The sequence below is a fragment of the Ranitomeya imitator genome, chromosome 1, assembly GCF_032444005.1.
Source record: "Ranitomeya imitator isolate aRanImi1 chromosome 1, aRanImi1.pri, whole genome shotgun sequence".
Classification (NCBI taxonomy): Eukaryota; Metazoa; Chordata; class Amphibia; order Anura; family Dendrobatidae; genus Ranitomeya; species Ranitomeya imitator.
Window position 1 is genome coordinate 614,283,124 of NC_091282.1, and position 23,589 is coordinate 614,306,712.

Below are 23,589 nucleotides of genomic sequence, written 5' to 3' on the forward strand. Positions count from 1 at the left end.
TATACGCCCCTCGAAGATCTATCTTGGTGAACCAACTAGCCCCCTTAATCCGAGCAAACAGATCAGACATCAGCGGCAAAGAATACTGAAATTTGACTGTGATCTTATTAAGAAGGCGGTAATCAATACAAGGTCTTAAAGAGCCATCCTTCTTGGCCACAAAAAAGAACCCTGCTCCCAATGGTGACGACGACGGGCAAATATGACCCTTCTCCAAGGATTCCTTTTATATAACTCCGCATAGCAGCGTGCTCTGGCACAGATAAATTAAACAGTCGGCCCTTAGGAAACTTACTACCGGGAATCAAATTAATAGCACAATCGCAATCCCTATGAGGAGGTAGGGCACCGGATTTGGGCTCCTCAAATACATCCCGGTAATCTGATAAAAACTCAGGGACTTCAGAAGGAGTGGAAGGCGAAATTGACAACAATGGAACATCACCATGTACCCCTTGACAACCCCAGCCGGACACAGACATAGATTTCCAATCCAATACTGGATTATGGACCTGTAGCCATGGCAACCCCAAAACGACCACATCATGCAGATTATGCAACACCAAAAAGCGAATATCCTCCTGATGTGCAGGAGCCATGCACATGGTCAATTGCGTCCAGTATTGAGGTTTATTCTTGGCCAAAGGTGTAGCATCAATTCCTCTCAATGGAATAGGATACTGCAAGGACTCCAAGGAAAAACCACAGCGCCTGGCAAACTCTAAGTCCATCAAATTCAGGGCAGCGCCTGAATCCACAAATGCCATAACAGAATAGGACGACAGAGAGCAAATCAGAGTAACGGACAAAAGAAATTTAGACTGTACTGTACCAATGGTGGCAGACCAAGCGAACCGCTTAGTGCGCTTAGGACAATCAGAGATAGCATGAGTGGATTCACCACAGTAAAAACACAGTCCATTCCGACGTCTGTGTTCTTGCCGTTCAGCTCTGGTCAAAGTCCTATCACACTGCATAGGCTCAGGCCTATTCTCAGAGAACACCGCCAAATGGTGCACAGCTTTGCGCTCACGCAAGCGCCAATCGATCTGAATGGCCAAGGACATAGACTCATTCAGACCAGCAGGCATGGGAAATCCCACCATGACATCCTTAAGGGCTTCAGAAAGACCCTTTCTGAAAATTGCCGCCAGGGCACATTCATTCCACTGAGTAAGCACAGACCACTTTCTAAACTTCTGACAGTACACCTCCGCTTCATCCTGACCCTGACACAATGCCAGCAAGATTTTCTCTGCCTGATCCACGGAATTTGGTTCATCATTAAGTAATCCAAGCGCCAGAAAAAATGCATCAACATCACGCAATGCAGGATCTCCTGGCGCAAGGGAAAATGCCCAGTCTTGAGGGTCACCACGCAACAAAGAAATAATGATTTTTACTTGTTGAGCGGGGTCACCAGAAGAGCGGGGTTTCAAAGCTAGAAACAGTTTACAATTATTTTTGAAATTCAGAAACTTAGATCTATTCCCAGAAAATAAATCAGGAATAGGAATTCTAGGCTCTAACATCGGATTCTGAACCACAAAATCTTGAATGTTTTGTACCCTTGCAGTGAGATGATCCACACAAGAGGACAGACCTTGAATGTCCATGTCTACACCTGTGTCCTGAACCACCCAAAGGTTTAGGGGAAAAGAAAGACAAAACACAGTGCAAAGAAAAAAAAATGGTTTCAGAACTTCTCTTATCCCTCTATTGAGATGCATTAATACTTTGGGCCAGCTGTACTGTTATGACCTGGTGGTTAGGAGCACCAGGAATGACCTGATAGTTAAACCTCAAGCAGGACAAGCTCTGGGATGCGGGAGCTCTGCTGACCGCAATCCCTAATCCTATCACACACTAGAAATAGCCGTGGAGCGCTCCTGACGCTCCCTAGGCGCCTCGTCACAGCCTAAGAACTAGCTAACCCTAGAGATAGAAAATAAAGCCTACCTTGCCTCAGAGGAAAGGAAAAGGCAGCCCCCCACAAATATTAACTGTGAGTTAAGATGAAAGTCACAAACACAGAAATGAAACAGGTTTTAGCACAGGGAGGCCCGACTAACTAAATAGACAGAGAATAGGAAAGGTATCTTTGCGGTCAGCACAAAAACTACAAAAGACCACGCAGAGTGTGCAAAAAGACCCCCGCACCGACTCACGGTGCGGAGGCGCCACCCTGCATCCCAGAGCTTCCAGCTAGCAAGACACAATAATGAAAGCAAGCTGGACTAGAAAACCATGAACAGAAAATAACAAACGGGGACTTAGCTTCTTGCAGGAAGAGACAGGTCTCAGAAAGATCCAAGAGCGAACTGAAGCAATGCAGAAACATTGACAGCTGGCATGGAGTAACGAACTAAGTGGAGTTAAATAGAGCAGCAAACCAAAGGATAAACCCCGTCACCTGTGTAAGGAAACTCAGAAGCAGCAGCTCCACTCACAGCCACCAGAGGGAGCCCACGGACAGAACTCACCGAAGTACCATTCACGACCACAGGAGGGAGCTCGACAACAGAATTCACAACAATTTCCTCACACCAGCTTGAAAAATTATTTTAAAATCTGAAATGTTGGCCTACTGAAATGTATGTTCAGCAAATGTACTCAATACTTGGTTCGGCTCCTTTTCCATCAATTACTGCAACAATTCGGCATGGCATGGAGGCAATCAGCTTGTGGCACTACTGAGGTTTTATGGAACCCCCATGAATTCTCTATGGAGTCAAGATCAGGTGAGTTTGCTGGCCTATCAAGTACAGTGATACTCTTGTTTGTAAACCAGGTATTGTTACTTTTGGCAGTGTGGACAGGTGCCAAGTCCTGTTGGAGAATGAAATTTCCATCTCCAAAAAGCTTGTCAGCAGAGGGAAGCATTAAGTGCTCTAAGGCTATGTGCACACGTTGTGGATTAGGCATAGGAATTTCTCGTGCGGATTCTGCCTCTCCTGGCAGAAAATGCACCTGCGGATTTGTTGCTTTTTTGTGCGTTTCCGCAGCGTTTTTTTGTGCGTTTTTGCTGCAGTTTTCTTGCGGATTTGCTGTGTTTTTTACCCCTGCGGTTTTCTATAATGGAATGGGTACAAAAACGCTGCAGATTTACAAAAAAGAATTGATATGCTACTTTTTTTAAACCGCAGCGTTTCCGCAGCGCATTTTCCGCAAAGTGTGCACAGCATTTTTTTTTCTCATTGATTTACATTGTACTGTAAATCAATTGCGGATCTGAAGCATTTCTGCACAGCAAAAAACGCTGCGGATCCGCAGGGAACCCGCAACGTGTGCACAAACCCAAAAATGTCCTGATAGACAGCTGCACTGACTTAGGTCTTGAAAAAACACAGTGGACCTACACCAACAGATATGATTAATAGGCGTGTGCACAGCCTTTAAAAAAGAGGTGCACGGGTAGGTTCCCAAACTGTATTACATATAAATCAGAACCCGGCACTCAACTTTGCAGTGAGAAGGAATTGGTTTTATTCAGTCCCAAAATAGTCAGACGTTTCGGTCCCAACAGGAGACCTTCATCAGTAACGTATTTTGGAAGATGAAGATGGAAATAAAGCGTAGGGTGGCTGTAGATAATTAAAAGTCTATGCAGTAATTGTTGGATGGCATCTAGTGAACAGTGGATGCAGCCTGTAGTGATGCTGCCCTCGTGATGTCCACCGCTGTAGTACTACAGCGATGGACATCACGAGGGCAGCATCACTAAAGGCTGCATCCACTGTTCACTCGACAGCCACCCTACACTTTATTTCCATCTCCATCTTCCAAAATACGTTACTGATGAAGGTCTCCTGGTGGGACCAAAACGTCTGACTATTTTGGGACTGAATAAAACCAATTCCTTCTCACTGCAAAGTTGAGTGAAGGGGTCTACACCAACAGATGACATGGCTCCCCAAACCATCAATGATTGTGGAAACTTCACACTAAGACCTCAAGCAGCTTGGATTGTGGCCTCTCCACTCTTCCTCCAGACTCTGGGACCTTGATTTCCAAATGAAATGCAAAGTTTACTTTCACCTGAAAACAACACCTTGGACCACTGAACAACAGTCCAGTTCTTTTTCTCCTTGGCCCAGGTAAGAAGCTTCTGGCATTGTCTATTGGTCATGATGAGTGGCTTGACACAAGGAATGCGACACTTGTAACCCTTGTCCTGGATACGTCTGTGTGTGTTGGCTCTTGAAGCAATGACTCCAGCAGCAGTCCTCTCCTTGTGAATCTCCCCTAAATTTTTGAATATCCTTTTCTTAACAATCCTTTCAAGGCTGCGATTATCCTGGTTGCTTGTGCACCTTTTTCTACCACACTTTTTCCTTCCACTCAGCTTTCCATTAATATGTTTGGATACAGCACTCTGTGAACAGCCGGCTACTTTAGCAATGACCTTTTGTGGCTTCCCCTCCTTGTGGAGTGTGTCAATGACTGCCCTCTGAACATCTGTCAAGTCAGCAGTCTTCCCCATGATTGTGGAGCTACTGAAACAGACTAGGGACCTTTTTAAATGCTTAGGGTATGTGCACACGTCAGGATTTCTTGCAGAAACGTTTTTTTCACGTTTTTTCATGCGTTTTTGATGCATTTTTTGTGCGTTTTTTGGGCGTTTTTTCCCAAATGCATAGAATAGTGAGAAAAACGCAGAAAATCCGCAAAATTAATGAACATGTGGCTTTTTTTACCGCAATGCATTTTTTTTCGCGGAAAAAAACGCATCATGTGCACAAAACATGCAGAATGCATTCTAAATCATAGGATGTATAATGTATGCATTTTTAATGAGTTTTTATAGCGTTTCTATCGTGAAAAAACGCGAAAAAACCTGAATGTGTGCACATAACCTTAGGAAGCCTTTGCAGGTTTCTTTTTTTTGCGAATTATTCTAATTTACTGAGATAATGACTTTTGGGTTTTCATTGTCTGAGCCATAATCATCAACATTAACAGAAATAAACACTTGAATTAGATCACTCTGTTTGTAATGACTCTAAATGTAGGCCCCTTAAAAAATAGTGAGGAAAGAATGGTTGTAGATGACGAGGAAAAAGCTAACATATTAAACACCTTCTTCTCCACGGTATTCACGGTGGAAAATGAAATGCTAGGTGAAATCCCAAGAAACAATGAAAACCCTATATTAAGGGTCACCAATCTAACCCAAGAAGAGGTGCGAAACCGGCTAAATAAGATTAAAATAGATAAATCTCCGGGTCCGGATGGCATACACCCACGAGTACTAAGAGAACTAAGTAATGTAATAGATAAACCATTATTTCTTATTTTTAGTGACTCTATAGCGACAGGGTCTGTTCCGCAGGACTGGCGCATAGCAAATGTGGTGCCAATATTCAAAAAGGGCTCTAAAAGTGAACCTGGAAATTATAGGCCAGTAAGTCTAACCTCTATTGTTGGTAAAATATTTGAAGGGTTTCTGAGGGATGTTATTCTGGATTATCTCAATGAGAATAACTGTTTAACTCCATATCAGCATGGGTTTATGAGAAATCGCTCCTGTCAAACCAATCTAATCAGTTTTTATGAAGAGGTAAGCTATAGACTGGACCACGGTGAGTCATTGGACGTGGTATATCTCGATTTTTCCAAAGCGTTTGATACCGTGCCGCACAAGAGGTTGGTACACAAAATGAGAATGCTTGGTCTGGGGGAAAATGTGTGTAAATGGGTTAGTAACTGGCTTAGTGATAGAAAGCAGAGGGTGGTTATAAATGGTATAGTCTCTAACTGGGTCGCTGTGACCAGTGGGGTACCGCAGGGGTCAGTATTGGGACCTGTTCTCTTCAACATATTCATTAATGATCTGGTAGAAGGTTTACACAGTAAAATATCGATATTTGCAGATGATACAAAACTATGTAAAGCAGTTAATACAAGAGAAGATAGTATTCTGCTACAGATGGATCTGGATAAGTTGGAAACTTGGGCTGAAAGGTGGCAGATGAGGTTTAACAATGATAAATGTAAGGTTATACACATGGGAAGAGGGAATCAATATCACCATTACACACTGAACGGGAAACCACTGGGTAAATCTGACAGGGAGAAGGACTTGGGGATCCTAGTTAATGATAAACTTACCTGGAGCAGCCAGTGCCAGGCAGCAGCTGCCAAGGCAAACAGGATCATGGGGTGCATTAAAAGAGGTCTGGATACACATGATGAGAGCATTATACTGCCTCTGTACAAATCCCTAGTTAGACCGCACATGGAGTACTGTGTCCAGTTTTGGGCACCGGTGCTCAGGAAGGATATAATGGAACTAGAGAGAGTACAAAGGAGGGCAACAAAATTAATAAAGGGGATGGGAGAACTACAATACCCAGATAGATTAGCGAAATTAGGATTATTTAGTCTAGAAAAAAGACGACTGAGGGGCGATCTAATAACCATGTATAAGTATATAAGGGGACAATACAAATATCTCGCTGAGGATCTGTTTATACCAAGGAAGGTGACGGGCACAAGGGGGCATTCTTTGCGTCTGGAGGAGAGAAGGTTTTTCCACCAACATAGAAGAGGATTCTTTACTGTTACGGCAGTGAGAATCTGGAATTGCTTGCCTGAGGAGGTGGTGATGGCGAACTCAGTCGAGGGGTTCAAGAGAGGCCTGGATGTCTTCCTGGAGCAGAACAATATTGTATCATACAATTATTAGGTTCTGTAGAAGGACGTAGATCTGGGTATTTATTATGATGGAATATAGGCTGAACTGGATGGACAAATGTCTTTTTTCGGCCTTACTAACTATGTTACTATGTTACTATGTTATATAATACATGAGATTCACTTTTTTGTATTGAAGAGCTCAAAGAAATTAACTTTTTGATGATATTCTAATTTTTTGAGGAATATATATATATATCCATGTGCAATATACATCCTTTGGTGGGATACTGATTTTGTTGTATCTTGGCTGAGTGTATCTTGGTCACACGACCTCAGAGTGACACTGCAGGAAGCACAACCCTGGCACTGCTGACTGTAAACATGGAGGTGGCTCAGCTGTGTGTTTGTTTTGGGTGCAAACACATTAGACTTGTTCTAGCTGCCTGTGACTCACCTCATGTGGACCAGGTTCACAGGTTAATAGCAGCAGAAACCGACAGTTACAATACTGTATACAGGACAGCGAAGGGGGTACTGCGTAGTGTGTATATATACAGAGGAGATGTGGTACTGTGCAGTGTATATATCCAGGAGAAATGGTACTGTGCAGTGTATATATACAGGACAGGGAAGGGGGTACTGCATAGTGTATATATACAGAGGAGATGTGGTACTGCGCAGTGTATATATCCAGGAGAAATGGTACTGTGCAGTGTATATATACAGGACAGCGAAGGGGGTACTGCGTAGTGTGTATATATACAGAGGAGATGTGGTACTGCGCAGTGTATATATCCAGGAGAAATGGTACTGTGCAGTGTATATATACAGGACAGGGAAGGGGGTACTGCATAGTGTATATATACAGAGGAGATGTGGAACTGTGCAGTGTATATATACAGGAGAAATGGTACTGTGCAGTGTATATATACAGGACAGGGAAGGGGGTACTGCGTAGTGTATATATACAGAGGAGATGTGGTACTGTGCAGTGTATATATATAGGTCAGGAGAAGTGGTGCTGTGCAGTGTATACATACAGGACAGGAGAAGTGGTACTGTGCAGTGTATATATACAGGACAGGGAAGGGGGTACTGCATAGTGTATATATACAGAGGAGATGTGGTACTGCGCAGTGTATATATCCAGGAAATATGGTACTGTGCAGTGTATATATACAGGACAGGGAAGGGGGTACTGCGTAGTGTATATATACAGAGGAGATGTGGTACTGTGCAGTGTATATATATAGGTCAGGAGAAGTGGTGCTGTGCAGTGTATACATACAGGGCAGGAGAAGTGGTACTGTGCAGTGTATATATACAGGACAGGAGGAGTGGTACTGTGCAGTGTATATATACAGGACAGGAGAAGTGGTACTGTGCATTTTATATATACAGGACAGGAGGAGTGGTACTGTGCAGTGTATATATACAGGAGGAGTGGTACTGTGCAGGGTATATATACAGGACAGGAGGAGTGGTACTGTGCAGTGTATATATACAGGACAGGAGAAGTGGTACTGTGGAGTGTATATATACAGGCCAGGAGGAGTGGTACTGTGCAGTGTATATATACAGGACAGGAGGAGTGGTACTGTGCAATGTATATATACAGGACTGGAGGAGTGATACTGTGCAGTGTATATATACAGGACAGGAGGAGTGGTACTGTGCAGTGTATATATATAGGACAGGAGAAGTGGTACTGTGCATTTTATATATACAGGACAGGAGGAGTGGTGCTGTACAGTGTATATATACAGGAGGAGTGGTACTGTGCAGGGTATATATACAGGACAGGAGGAGTGGTACTGTGCATTGTATATATACAGGACAGGAGAAGTGGTACTGTGCAGTATATATACAGGACAGGAGGAGTGGTACTGTGCAGTGTATATATACAGGACAGGAGGAGTGGTACTGTGCAGTGTATATATACAGGAGGAGTGGTACTGTGCAGTGTATATACAGGATAGAAGGAGTGGTACTGTGCAGTGTATATATACAGGACAGGAGAAGGGGTACTGTGCAGTGTATATATACAGGACAGGAAGAGTGGTACTGTGCAGTGTATATATACAGGACAGGAGAAGTGGTACTGTGCAGTGTATATATACAGGACAGGAGGAGTGGTGCTGTGCAGTGTATATATACAGGACAGGAGAAGTGGTACTGTGCAGTGTATATATACAGGTCAGGAGAAGTGGTACTGTGCATTTTATATATGCACAGGATGAGTGGTACTGTGCAGTGTATATACACAGGACAGGAGAAGTGGCACTGTGCCGTGTATATATACAGGACAGGAGAAGTGGCACTGTGCAGTGTATATATACAGGACAGGAGGAGTGGTACTGTGCAGTGTATATATACAGGACAGGAGGAGTGGTACTGTGCAGTGTATATATACAGGACAGGAGGAGTGGTACTGTGCAGTGTATATACGGGACAGGAGGAGTGGCACTGTGCAGTGTATATATACAGGACAGGAGGAGTGGTACTGTGCAGTGTATTTATACAGGTCAGGAGAAGTGGCACTGTGCAGTGTATATATACAGGTCAGGAGAAGTGGCACTGTGCAGTGTATATATACAGGACAGGAGAAGTGGCACTGTGCAGTGTATATATACAGGTCAGGAGAAGTGGTACTGTGCATTTTATATATGCACAGGATGAGTGGTACTGTGCAGTGTATATACACAGGACAGGAGAAGTGGCACTGTGCCGTGTATATATACAGGACAGGAGGAGTGGTACTGTGCAGTGTATATATACAGGACAGGAGGAGTGGTGCTGTGCAGTGTATATACACAGGACAGGAGAAGTGGCACTGTGCATTGTATATATACAGGACAGGAGGAGTGGTACTGTGCAGTGTATATATACAGGACAGGAGGAGTGGTACTGTGCAGTGTATATACGGGACAGGAGGAGTGGCACTGTGCAGTGTATATATACAGGACAGGAGGAGTGGTACTGTGCAGTGTATATATACAGGTCAGGAGAAGTGGCACTGTGCAGTGTATATATACAGGACAGGAGGAGTGGTACTGTGCAGTGTATATATACAGGAATATACAGGACAGGAGGAGTGGCACTGTGCAGTGTATATATACAGGACAGGAGGAGTGGTACTGTGCAATGTATATATACAGGAATATACAGGACATGAGGAGTGGTACTGTGCAGTGTATATATACAGGAAAGGAGGAGCGGTACTGTACAGTGTATATATACAGGACAGGAGCAGTGGTACTGTGCAGTGTATATATACAGGACAGGAGAAGTGGTACTGTGCAGTGTATATATACAGGACAGGAGGAGTGGTACTGTGCAGTGTGTATACAGGACAGGAGGAGTGGCAATGTGCAGTGTACATATACAGGACAGGAGGAGTGGTACTGTGCAGTGTATATATACAGGACAGGAGAAGTGGTATTGTGCAGTGTATATATACAGGTCAGGAGAAGTGGCACTGTGCAGTGTATATATACAGGACAGGAGAAGTGGTACTGTGCAGTGTATATATACAGGTCAGGAGAATTGGTAATGTGCTTTTTATATATGCACAGGAGGAGTGGTACTGCGCAGTGTATATACACAGGACAGGAGGAGTGGCACTGTGCCGTGTATATATACAGGACAGGAGGAGTGTTACTGTGCAGTGTATATACACAGGATAGGAGAAGTGGCACTGTGCAGTGTATATATACAGGACAGGAGGAGTGGTACTGTGCAATGTATATATACAGGACAGGAGGAGTGGTAATGTGCAGTGTATATATACAGGACAGGAGGAGCGGTACTGTGCAGTGTATATATACAGGACAGGAGGAGTGGTACTGTGCAGTGTATATATACAGGACAGGAGGAGTGGTACTGTGCAGTGTATAATTACAGGACAGGAGAAGTGGTACTGTGCAGTGTATATATACAGGACAGGAGGAGTGGTGCTGTGCAGTGTATATACACAGAACAGGAGGAGTGGTACTGTGCAGTGTATATATACAGGACAGGAGAAGTGGCACTGTGCAGTGTATATATACAGGACAGGAGGAGTGGTACTGTGCAGTGTATATATACAGGACAGGAGGAGTGGTACTGTGCAGTGTATATACACAGGACAGGAGAAGTGGCACTGTGCAGTGTATATATACAGGACAGGAGGAGTGGTACTGTGCAGTGTATATATACAGGACAGGAGGAGTGGTACTGTGCAGTGTATATATACAGGACAGGAGGAGTGGTACTGTGCAGTGTATATATACAGAACAGGAGGATTGGTACTGTGCAGTGTATATATACAGGACAGGAGGAGTGGTACTGTGCAGTGTATATATGCACAGGAGGAGTGGTACTGTGCAGTGTATATATACAGGACAGGAGAAGTGGTACTGTGCAGTGTATATATACAGGACAGGAGGAGTGGTACTGTGCAGTGTATATATACAGGACAGGAGGAGTGGTACTGTGCAGCGTATATATACAGGAGAAGTGGTACTGTGCATTGTGTATATATACAGGTCAGGAGAAGTGGTACTGTGCATTTTATGTATGCACAGGAGGAGTGGTACTGTGCAGTGTATATACACAGGACAGGAGAAGTGGCACTGTGCAGTGTATATATACAGGACAGGAGGAGTGGTACTGTGCAGTGCATATATACAGGACAGGAGGAGTGGTACTGTGCAGTGCATATATACAGGACAGGAGGATTGGTACTGTGCAGTGTATATATACAGGACAGGAGAAGTGGTACTGTGCAGTGTACATATGCACGGGAGGAGTGGTACTGTGCAGTGTATATATACAGGACAGGAGGAGTGGTACTGTGCAGTGTATATATGTACAGGAGGAGTGGTACTGTGCAGTGCATATATACAGGACAGGAGGAGTGGTACTGTGCAGTGCATATATACAGGACAGGAGAAGTGGTACTGTGCAGTGTATATATGCAGGACAGGATGAGTGGTACTGTGCAGTGTATATATGCAGGACAGGATAAGTGGTACTGTGCAGTGTATATACAGGACAGGAGGAGTGGTACTGTGCAGTGTATATATACAGGACAGGAGCAGTGGTAGTGTGCAGTGTATATACACAGGACAGGAGAAGTGGCACTGTGCAGTGTATATATACAGGACAGGAGAAGTGGCACTGTGCAGTGTATATATACAGAACAGGAGGATTGGTACTGTGCAGTAAATATATACAGGACAGGAGGGGTGGTACTGTGCAGGGTATATATACAGGACAGGAAGAGTGGTACTGTATAGTGCATATATATATACAGTCATGGCCAAAAGTATTGACACCCCTGCAATTCTGTCAGATAATACTCAGTTTCTTCCTGAAAATGATTGCAAACACAAATTATTTGGTATTATTTTATTCATTTAATTTGTCTTAAAATGAAAAAAACACAAAAAGAATTGTCCTAAAGCCAAATTGGATATAATTCCACACCAAACATAAAAAAGGGGGTGGATAAAAGTATTGGCACTGTTGGAAAAATCATGTGATGCTTCTCTAATTTGTGTAATTAACAGCACCTGTAACTTACCTGTGGCACCTAACAGTTGTTGACAATAACTAAATCACACTTGCAGCCAGTTGACATGGATTAAAGTTGACTCAACCTCTGTCCCGTGTCCTTGTGTGTACCACACTGAGCATGGAGAAAAGAAAGACCAAATAACTGTCTGAGAACTTGAGAACCCAAATTGTGAGGAAGCATGAGCAATCTCAAGCCTACAAGTCCATCTCCAAAGACCTGAATGTTCCTGTGTCTACCGTGCGCAGTGTCATCAAGAAGTTTAAAGCCCATGGCACTGTGGCTAACCTCCCTAGATGTGGACGGAAAAGAAAAATTGATAAGAGATTTCAACACAAGGTTGTGCGGATGTTGGATAAAGAACCTCGACTAACATCCAAACAAGTTCAAGCTGCCCTGCAGTCCGAGGGTACAACAGTGTCAACCCGTGCTATCCGTCAGCGTCTGAACGAAAAGGGACTATATGGTCGGAGACCCAGGAAGACCCCACTTCTTACCCCGAGACATAAAATAGCCAGGCTGGAGTTTGCCAAAACTTACCTGAAAAAGCCTAAAATGTTTTGGAAGAATATTCTCTGGTCAGATGAGACAAAAGTAGAGCTTTTTGGGCAAAGGCATCAACATAGAGTTTACAGGAGAAAAAAAGAGGCACTCAAAGAAAAGAACATGGTCCCTACAGTCAAACATGGCGGAGGTTCCCTGATGTTTTGGGGTTGCTTTGCTGCCTCTGGCACTGGACTGCTTGACCGTGTGCATGGCTTTATGAAGTCTGAAGAATACCAACAAATTTTGCAGCATAATGTAGGGCCCAGTGTGAGAAAGCTGGGTCTCCCTCAGAGGTCATGGGTCTTCCAGCAGGACAATGACCCAAAACACACTTCAAAAAGCACTAGAAAATGGTTTGAGAGAAAGCACTGGAGACTTCTAAGGTGGCCAGCAATGAGTCCAGACCTGAATCCCATAGAACACCTGTGGAGAGATCTAAAAACGGCAGTTTGGAGAAGGCACCCTTCAAATATCAGGGACCTGGAGCAGTTTGCCAAAGAAGAATGGTCTAAAATTCCAGCAGAGCATTGTAAGAAACTCATTGTTGATTACAGGAAGCGGTTGGTCGCAGTTATTTTGGCTAAAGGTTGTGCAACCAAGTATTAGGCTGAGGATGCCAATACTGTTGTCTGGCCCATTTTTGGAGTTTTGTGTGCAATGATCAATGTTTTGCTTTTTGCTTAATTCTCTTTTGTGTTTTTTCATTCAAGACAAATTAAATGAAGATAATAATACCAAAGAATTTGTGATTGCAATCATTTTCAGGAAGAAACTGAGTATTATCTGACAGAATTGCAGGGGTGTCAATACTTTTGACCATGGCTGTATATATACAGGCCAGGGGACACTATGCAGTGTATATATACAGGACAGGAGAAGTGGTACTGTGCAGAGTATATACAGGACAGGAGGAGTCGTACTGTGCAGTGTATATATACAGGAGGAGTGGTACTGTGCATTGTATATATACAGGACAGGAGAAGTGATACTGTGCAGTGTATATATATAGGACAGGAGGAGTGGTACTGTGTAGTGTATATATACAGGACAGGAGGAGTGATACTGTGCAGTGTATATATACAGGACAGGAGAAGTGATACTGTGCAGTGTATATATACAGGACAGGAGAAGTGGTACTGTGCAGTGTATATATTCAGGACAGGAGAAGTGATACTGTGCAGTGTATATATACAGGACAGGAGAAGTGATACTGTACAGTGTATATATACAGGACAGGAGAAGTGATACTGTGCAGTGTATATATACAGGACAGGAGAAGTGGTACTGTGCAGTGTATATATTCAGGACAGGAGAAGTGATACTGTGCAGTGTATATATTCAGGACAGGAGAAGTGATACTGTGCAGTGTATATATACAGGACAGGAGAAGTGGTACTGTGCAGTGTATATATACAGGACAGGAGAAGTGGTACTGTGCAGTGTATATATACAGGACAGGAGAAGTGATACTGTACAGTGTATATATACAGGACAGGAGGAGTGGTACTGTGCAGTGTATATATACAGGACAGGAGAAGTGGTACTGTGCATTTTATATATACAGGACAGGAGGAGTGGTACTGTGCAGTGTATATATACAGGAGGAGTGGTACTGTGCAGGGTATATATACAGGACAGGAGGAGTGGTACTGTGCAGTGTATATATACAGGACAGGAGAAGTGGTACTGTGGAGTGTATATATACAGGCCAGGAGGAGTGGTACTGTGCAGTGTATATATACAGGACAGGAGGAGTGGTACTGTGCAATGTATATATACAGGACTGGAGGAGTGATACTGTGCAGTGTATATATACAGGACAGGAGGAGTGGTACTGTGCAGTGTATATATATAGGACAGGAGAAGTGGTACTGTGCATTTTATATATACAGGACAGGAGGAGTGGTGCTGTACAGTGTATATATACAGGAGGAGTGGTACTGTGCAGGGTATATATACAGGACAGGAGGAGTGGTACTGTGCATTGTATATATACAGGACAGGAGAAGTGGTACTGTGCAGTATATATACAGGACAGGAGGATTGGTACTGTGCAGTGTATATATACAGGACAGGAGGAGTGGTACTGTGCAGTGTATATATACAGGAGGAGTGGTACTGTGCAGTGTATATACAGGATAGAAGGAGTGGTACTGTGCAGTGTATATATACAGGACAGGAGAAGGGGTACTGTGCAGTGTATATATACAGGACAGGAAGAGTGGTACTGTGCAGTGTATATATACAGGACAGGAGAAGTGGTACTGTGCAGTGTATATATACAGGACAGGAGGAGTGGTGCTGTGCAGTGTATATATACAGGACAGGAGAAGTGGTACTGTGCAGTGTATATATACAGGTCAGGAGAAGTGGTACTGTGCATTTTATATATGCACAGGATGAGTGGTACTGTGCAGTGTATATACACAGGACAGGAGAAGTGGCACTGTGCCGTGTATATATACAGGACAGGAGAAGTGGCACTGTGCAGTGTATATATACAGGACAGGAGGAGTGGTACTGTGCAGTGTATATATACAGGACAGGAGGAGTGGTACTGTGCAGTGTATATATACAGGACAGGAGGAGTGGTACTGTGCAGTGTATATATACAGGAGGAGTGGTACTGTGCAGTGTATATACAGGATAGAAGGAGTGGTACTGTGCAGTGTATATATACAGGACAGGAGAAGGGGTACTGTGCAGTGTATATATACAGGACAGGAAGAGTGGTACTGTGCAGTGTATATATACAGGACAGGAGGAGTGGTGCTGTGCAGTGTATATATACAGGACAGGAGAAGTGGTACTGTGCAGTGTATATATACAGGTCAGGAGAAGTGGTACTGTGCATTTTATATATGCACAGGATGAGTGGTACTGTGCAGTGTATATACACAGGACAGGAGAAGTGGCACTGTGCCGTGTATATATACAGGACAGGAGAAGTGGCACTGTGCAGTGTATATATACAGGACAGGAGGAGTGGTACTGTGCAGTGTATATATACAGGACAGGAGGAGTGGTACTGTGCAGTGTATATATACAGGACAGGAGGAGTGGTACTGTGCAGTGTATATACGGGACAGGAGGAGTGGCACTGTGCAGTGTATATATACAGGACAGGAGGAGTGGTACTGTGCAGTGTATTTATACAGGTCAGGAGAAGTGGCACTGTGCAGTGTATATATACAGGTCAGGAGAAGTGGCACTGTGCAGTGTATATATACAGGACAGGAGAAGTGGCACTGTGCAGTGTATATATACAGGTCAGGAGAAGTGGTACTGTGCATTTTATATATGCACAGGATGAGTGGTACTGTGCAGTGTATATACACAGGACAGGAGAAGTGGCACTGTGCCGTGTATATATACAGGACAGGAGGAGTGGTACTGTGCAGTGTATATATACAGGACAGGAGGAGTGGTGCTGTGCAGTGTATATACACAGGACAGGAGAAGTGGCACTGTGCATTGTATATATACAGGACAGGAGGAGTGGTACTGTGCAGTGTATATATACAGGACAGGAGGAGTGGTACTGTGCAGTGTATATACGGGACAGGAGGAGTGGCACTGTGCAGTGTATATATACAGGACAGGAGGAGTGGTACTGTGCAGTGTATATATACAGGTCAGGAGAAGTGGCACTGTGCAGTGTATATATACAGGACAGGAGGAGTGGTACTGTGCAGTGTATATATACAGGAATATACAGGACAGGAGGAGTGGCACTGTGCAGTGTATATATACAGGACAGGAGGAGTGGTACTGTGCAATGTATATATACAGGAATATACAGGACATGAGGAGTGGTACTGTGCAGTGTATATATACAGGAAAGGAGGAGCGGTACTGTACAGTGTATATATACAGGACAGGAGCAGTGGTACTGTGCAGTGTATATATACAGGACAGGAGAAGTGGTACTGTGCAGTGTATATATACAGGACAGGAGGAGTGGTACTGTGCAGTGTGTATACAGGACAGGAGGAGTGGCAATGTGCAGTGTACATATACAGGACAGGAGGAGTGGTACTGTGCAGTGTATATATACAGGACAGGAGAAGTGGTATTGTGCAGTGTATATATACAGGTCAGGAGAAGTGGCACTGTGCAGTGTATATATACAGGACAGGAGAAGTGGTACTGTGCAGTGTATATATACAGGTCAGGAGAATTGGTAATGTGCTTTTTATATATGCACAGGAGGAGTGGTACTGCGCAGTGTATATACACAGGACAGGAGGAGTGGCACTGTGCAGTGTATATATACAGGACAGGAGGAGTGTTACTGTGCAGTGTATATACACAGGATAGGAGAAGTGGCACTGTGCAGTGTATATACACAGGACAGGAGGAGTGGTACTGTGCAGTGTATATATACAGGACAGGAGAAGTGGTACTGTGCAGTGTATATATACAGGACAGGAGGAGTGGTACTGCGCAGTGTATATACACAGGACAGGAGGAGTGGCACTGTGCCGTGTATATATACAGGACAGGAGGAGTGTTACTGTGCAGTGTATATACACAGGATAGGAGAAGTGGCACTGTGCAGTGTATATATACAGGACAGGAGGAGTGGTACTGTGCAATGTATATATACAGGACAGGAGGAGTGGTAATGTGCAGTGTATATATACAGGACAGGAGGAGCGGTACTGTGCAGTGTATATATACAGGACAGGAGGAGTGGTACTGTGCAGTGTATATATACAGGACAGGAGGAGTGGTACTGTGCAGTGTATAATTACAGGACAGGAGAAGTGGTACTGTGCAGTGTATATATACAGGACAGGAGGAGTGGTGCTGTGCAGTGTATATACACAGAACAGGAGGAGTGGTACTGTGCAGTGTATATATACAGGACAGGAGAAGTGGCACTGTGCAGTGTATATATACAGGACAGGAGGAGTGGTACTGTGCAGTGTATATATACAGGACAGGAGGAGTGGTACTGTGCAGTGTATATACACAGGACAGGAGAAGTGGCACTGTGCAGTGTATATATACAGGACAGGAGGAGTGGTACTGTGCAGTGTATATATACAGGACAGGAGGAGTGGTACTGTGCAGTGTATATATACAGGACAGGAGGAGTGGTACTGTGCAGTGTATATATACAGAACAGGAGGATTGGTACTGTGCAGTGTATATATACAGGACAGGAGGAGTGGTACTGTGCAGTGTATATATGCACAGGAGGAGTGGTACTGTGCAGTGTATATATACAGGACAGGAGAAGTGGTACTGTGCAGTGTATATATACAGGACAGGAGGAGTGGTACTGTGCAGTGTATATATACAGGACAGGAGGAGTGGTACTGTGCAGCGTATATATACAGGAGAAGTGGTACTGTGCATTGTGTATATGTACAGGTCAGGAGAAGTGGTACTGTGCATTTTATGTATGCACAGGAGGAGTGGTACTGTGCAGTGTATATACACAGGACAGGAGAAGTGGCACTGTGCAGTGTATATATACAGGACAGGAGGAGTGGTACTGTGCAGTGCATATATACAGGACAGGAGGAGTGGTACTGTGCAGTGCATATATACAGGACAGGAGGATTGGTACTGTGCAGTGTATATATACAGGACAGGAGAAGTGGTACTGTGCAGTGTACATATGCACGGGAGGAGTGGTACTGTGCAGTGTATATATACAGGACAGGAGGAGTGGTACTGTGCAGTGTATATATGTACAGGAGGAGTGGTACTGTGCAGTGCATATATACAGGACAGGAGGAGTGGTACTGTGCAGTGCATATATACAGGACAGGAGAAGTGGTACTGTGCAGTGTATATATGCAGGACAGGATGAGTGGTACTGTGCAGTGTATATATGCAGGACAGGATAAGTGGTACTGTGCAGTGTATATACAGGACAGGAGGAGTGGTACTGTGCAGTGTATATATACAGGACAGGAGCAGTGGTAGTGTGCAGTGTATATACACAGGACAGGAGAAGTGGCACTGTGCAGTGTATATATACAGGACAGGAGAAGTGGCACTGTGCAGTGTATATATACAGAACAGGAGGATTGGTACTGTGCAGTAAATATATACAGGACAGGAGGGGTGGTACTGTGCAGGGTATATATACAGGACAGGAAGAGTGGTACTGTATAGTGCATATATATATACAGTCATGGCCAAAAGTATTGACACCCCTGCAATTCTGTCAGATAATACTCAGTTTCTTCCTGAAAATGATTGCAAACACAAATTATTTGGTATTATTTTATTCATTTAATTTGTCTTAAAATGAAAAAAACACAAAAAGAATTGTCCTAAAGCCAAATTGGATATAATTCCACACCAAACATAAAAAAGGGGGTGGATAAAAGTATTGGCACTGTTGGAAAAATCATGTGATGCTTCTCTAATTTGTGTAATTAACAGCACCTGTAACTTACCTGTGGCACCTAACAGTTGTTGACAATAACTAAATCACACTTGCAGCCAGTTGACATGGATTAAAGTTGACTCAACCTCTGTCCTGTGTCCTTGTGTGTACCACACTGAGCATGGAGAAAAGAAAGACCAAATAACTGTCTGAGAACTTGAGAACCCAAATTGTGAGGAAGCATGAGCAATCTCAAGCCTACAAGTCCATCTCCAAAGACCTGAATGTTCCTGTGTCTACCGTGCGCAGTGTCATCAAGAAGTTTAAAGCCCATGGCACTGTGGCTAACCTCCCTAGATGTGGACGGAAAAGAAAAATTGATAAGAGATTTCAACACAAGGTTGTGCGGATGTTGGATAAAGAACCTCGACTAACATCCAAACAAGTTCAAGCTGCCCTGCAGTCCGAGGGTACAACAGTGTCAACCCGTGCTATCCGTCAGCGTCTGAACGAAAAGGGACTATATGGTCGGAGACCCAGGAAGACCCCACTTCTTACCCCGAGACATAAAATAGCCAGGCTGGAGTTTGCCAAAACTTACCTGAAAAAGCCTAAAATGTTTTGGAAGAATATTCTCTGGTCAGATGAGACAAAAGTAGAGCTTTTTGGGCAAAGGCATCAACATAGAGTTTACAGGAGAAAAAAAGAGGCACTCAAAGAAAAGAACATGGTCCCTACAGTCAAACATGGCGGAGGTTCCCTGATGTTTTGGGGTTGCTTTGCTGCCTCTGGCACTGGACTGCTTGACCGTGTGCATGGCTTTATGAAGTCTGAAGAATACCAACAAATTTTGCAGCATAATGTAGGGCCCAGTGTGAGAAAGCTGGGTCTCCCTCAGAGGTCATGGGTCTTCCAGCAGGACAATGACCCAAAACACACTTCAAAAAGCACTAGAAAATGGTTTGAGAGAAAGCACTGGAGACTTCTAAGGTGGCCAGCAATGAGTCCAGACCTGAATCCCATAGAACACCTGTGGAGAGATCTAAAAACGGCAGTTTGGAGAAGGCACCCTTCAAATATCAGGGACCTGGAGCAGTTTGCCAAAGAAGAATGGTCTAAAATTCCAGCAGAGCATTGTAAGAAACTCATTGTTGATTACAGGAAGCGGTTGGTCGCAGTTATTTTGGCTAAAGGTTGTGCAACCAAGTATTAGGCTGAGGATGCCAATACTGTTGTCTGGCCCATTTTTGGAGTTTTGTGTGCAATGATCAATGTTTTGCTTTTTGCTTAATTCTCTTTTGTGTTTTTTCATTCAAGACAAATTAAATGAAGATAATAATACCAAAGAATTTGTGATTGCAATCATTTTCAGGAAGAAACTGAGTATTATCTGACAGAATTGCAGGGGTGTCAATACTTTTGACCATGGCTGTATATATACAGGCCAGGGGACACTATGCAGTGTATATATACAGGACAGGAGAAGTGGTACTGTGCAGAGTATATACAGGACAGGAGGAGTCGTACTGTGCAGTGTATATATACAGGAGGAGTGGTACTGTGCATTGTATATATACAGGACAGGAGAAGTGATACTGTGCAGTGTATATATATAGGACAGGAGGAGTGGTACTGTGTAGTGTATATATACAGGACAGGAGGAGTGATACTGTGCAGTGTATATATACAGGACAGGAGAAGTGATACTGTGCAGTGTATATATACAGGACAGGAGAAGTGGTACTGTGCAGTGTATATATTCAGGACAGGAGAAGTGATACTGTGCAGTGTATATATACAGGACAGGAGAAGTGATACTGTACAGTGTATATATACAGGACAGGAGAAGTGATACTGTGCAGTGTATATATACAGGACAGGAGAAGTGGTACTGTGCAGTGTATATATTCAGGACAGGAGAAGTGATACTGTGCAGTGTATATATTCAGGACAGGAGAAGTGATACTGTGCAGTGTATATATACAGGACAGGAGAAGTGGTACTGTGCAGTGTATATATACAGGACAGGAGAAGTGGTACTGTGCAGTGTATATATACAGGACAGGAGAAGTGATACTGTACAGTGTATATATACAGGACAAGAGAAGTGATACTGTGCAGTGTATATATACAGGACAGGAGAAGTGATACTGTGCAGTGTATATATACAGGACAGGAGAAGTGATACTGTGCAGTGTATATATACAGGACAGGAGAAGTGATACTGTGCAGTGTATATATACAGGACAGGAGAAGTGATACTGTGCAGTGTATATATACAGGAGGAGTGGTACTGTGCAGTGTATATATACAGGACAGGAGGAGTGGTACTGTGCAGTGTATATATACAGGACAGGAGGAGTGGTACTGTGCAGTGTATATATACAGGACGGAGCAGTGGTACTGTGCAGTGTATATATACAGGACAGGAGAAGTGGTACTGTGCAGTGTATATATACAGGACAGGAGAAGTGATACTGTGCAGTGTATATATACAGGACAGGAGAAGTGGTACTGTGCAGTGTATATATTCAGGACAGGAGAAGTGATACTGTGCAGTGTATATATACAGGACAGGAGAAGTGATACTGTACAGTATATATACAGGACAGGAGGAGTGATACTGTGCAGTGTATATATACAGGTCAGAAGAAGTGGTACTGTGCAGGGTGTATATACAGGACAGGAGGAGTGGTACTGTGCAATGTGTATATACAGGACAGGAGGAGTGATACTATGCAGTGTATATATACAGGAAAGGAGAAGTGGTACAATGCAGTGTATATATACAGGACAGGAGAAGTGGCACTGTGCAGTGTATATATACAGGTCAGGAGAAGTGGCACTGTGCAGTGTATATATACAGAACAGGAGGAGTGGTACTGTGCAGTGTATATATACAGGACAGGAGGAGTGGTACTGTGCAGTGTATATATATATACAGGACAGGAGGAGTGGTACTGTGCAGAGTATATATACAGGACAGGGGGAGTGGTACTGTGCAGTGTATATATACAGGACAGGAGGAGTGGTGCTGTGCAGTGTATATATACAGGACAGGAGGAGTGGTACTGTGCAGTGTATATATACAGGACAGGGGAAGTGGTACTATGCAGTATATATACAGGACAGGAGAAGTGGTACTGTGCAGAGTATATATACAGGAGGAGTGATACTGTGCAGTGTATATATACAGGGCAGGAGGAGTGGTACTGTGCAGTGTGTATATACAGGACATGAGGAGTAGTACTGTGCAGTGTATATATACAGAAGAGAAATGGTACTGTGCGGTGTATATATGTATAGGAGAAGTAGTACTGTGCAGTGTATATATCCAGGAGTTGTATTGTGCAGTGTATATATACAGAACAGGAGGAGTGGTACTGTGCAGGGTATATATACAGGACAGGAGGAGTGGTACTGTGCAGGGTATATATACAGGACAGGAAGAGTGGTACTGTACCGTGCATATATACAGGACAGGGGAAGTGGTACTATGCAGTGTATATATACAGGACAGGAGCAGTGGTACTGTGCAGTGTGTATATATACAGGAGAAGTGGTACTGTGCAGTGTATATATACAGGACAGGAGCAGTGGTACTGTGCAGTGTATATATACAGGACAGGAGGAGTGGCACTGTGCAGTATATATATACAGGACAGGTGGAGTGGCACTGTGCAGTATATATATACAGGACAGGAGCAGTGGTACTGTGCAGTATATATATACAGGACAGGAGGAGTGGTACTGTGCAGTGTATATATACAGGACAGGAGGAGTGGTACTGTGCAGTGTATATATACAGGACAGGAGCAGTGGTACTGTGCAGTGTGTATATACAGGACAGAAGTGGTAGTGTGAGGACTTACCTTTGTGTTCCTCAGTTGTCACTGTGCAAGGTTTCGCTTCATGTTGGCCTTTTTATGTGATATGTGGAGGCAGTGATGGTACAGACTGGTCATATCTGACAACTTTTGCTCTCTGCTGAATGTGAACACAACAACGTGGTGTTGACTGTAAACAGGTTTATTTTTGTTCTGGGAGTCTCAATAAATTTGGTGTATCAGGCTGCAGACATTATAGGTCCTGGCTATTCTTATTATTTGTCTTTGTTAGCCAGGCCAGATGCAGCAGATGTCATCTGTATACCTTATGGCCACCAATAATCTCATTTGTATGGTATTGGCCAATCTTACGCCAAATATCACTCATTAGAAGAATGACAGGCTTGCCTTGTCATGACATACCTGACAGACCCTTAACTCCTTTTGTTCTGGACTGGGCCGAATGTACATATTGATATGGGGCAGTCGTGTTTGGCCACCATTTTCAGTTCTTCAATACAAAAAGTGAAACTCATTGTCATGGGGTTACCGCGCCATGTGGAGCCAGAAGACCACAGCGTCTGATTGCTCCTACTCCAGCGCTGAGATGAAGCATTTCTCTGGCAAAACAGGGGTTAATCGGCCATGTTGGAAATCCCTGTGTTCAC

At 43.8% G+C, this 23,589-nt stretch overlaps 1 protein-coding gene across 1 annotated transcript in view; it reads right to left on the minus strand.

Moving 5' to 3' along the window:
* LOC138637554 (V-type proton ATPase catalytic subunit A-like) overlaps positions 1 to 23,058 on the minus strand; it is a 138,662-nt gene extending 115,604 nt beyond the window's left edge. Inside the window, exon 1 of the mRNA XM_069726343.1 lies at positions 22,967 to 23,058. The gene's annotated coding sequence lies outside the window, so the exon portion shown is untranslated. The remainder of the gene's footprint in view (positions 1 to 22,966) is intronic.
* Positions 23,059 to 23,589: the final 531 nt, after the last annotated feature.